Here is a 1,076-nt window from a genome sequence, read left to right on the forward strand (position 1 = left end):
TTGTCCTTTTGTGATTGACTTATTTCACTCAGCATAATGTCCTCCAAGTTCATCCACATTGTGTGGTGTTTTGCAGATTCTACATTATTTGTTAGGGTTGTATAGTATTCCATTGTGTGTATGCACCATAGTTTGGTTATCCATTCTTCTCTTGATGGGCACCTCGGTTGGTTCCATCTTTTTGCTATTGTAAATAGTGCTGCGATGAATGTGGGTGAGTGCACTCATTCTTGATAACCTTTTCTAAATCATTCCACAATCGTTAAATAAACTGAATGCCTGTAATCGAAAAGTCCCCCTCTCTCCCTCCCTCCTACCTTGTTAATCACCTATAATGTATGGTTTCTATATATTTGCTTATTTCATAATGACCATTGGTGTACAGGTTTCTGTCTGTGTTCCTGCCTTCACTTCTAGTTATGTACCTAGGATTGGGTATGCTGAATTTTATGGTAGTTCTATGTTCAACTTTTTAAGGAGCTGCCAAATTTTTTCCACAGTGGCTATACCATTTTACATTCTCCCCAGCAATAGATGAGAGTTACAATTTCTCCATAACCTTGCCAACATCTGTTGTTTTCTGAATTTTTTTTTAAATCACCACCATTCTAATAGGGGTGAGGCAGTACCTCATTGTAGTTTTGATTCGTATCTCTCTAATGGCTAATGAAACATTGGGCTGCTAACCAAAAGGTTGGCAATTCAAACCCATCAGCTGCTCCATGGGACAAAGAGGAGACAGTCTGCTTCCATAAAGATTTACAGCCTTGAAAACCCTATGGGCCACTCTACTCTGTCCTGTAGGGTCACTATGAATTGAAATAGACTTGATATCAGTCAGTGATGGTTAATGGTGTTGAGCACGTTTTCGTGTACTTGGCCATTTGATTATCCTCTTTGCTGAAAAAAGAATTGATCAATTATTTTACCCATTTTTTGATCAGGTTGTTTGCCTTTATGTTGCTAAGTTGCAGAAGTTGTAATATATTTTAGATATTAGACTTTTATTAGATACATATTTCCTGAAAATTTTCTCCCAATCTATAGGTTAGGAGCTCTGGTAGCATAGTGCCTAA

The sequence above is a fragment of the Orycteropus afer genome, unplaced genomic scaffold, assembly GCF_000298275.1.
Source record: "Orycteropus afer afer isolate SDZICR_OR568_19922 unplaced genomic scaffold, OryAfe1.0 scaffold00139, whole genome shotgun sequence".
NCBI classification, from domain to species: domain Eukaryota; kingdom Metazoa; phylum Chordata; class Mammalia; order Tubulidentata; family Orycteropodidae; genus Orycteropus; species Orycteropus afer.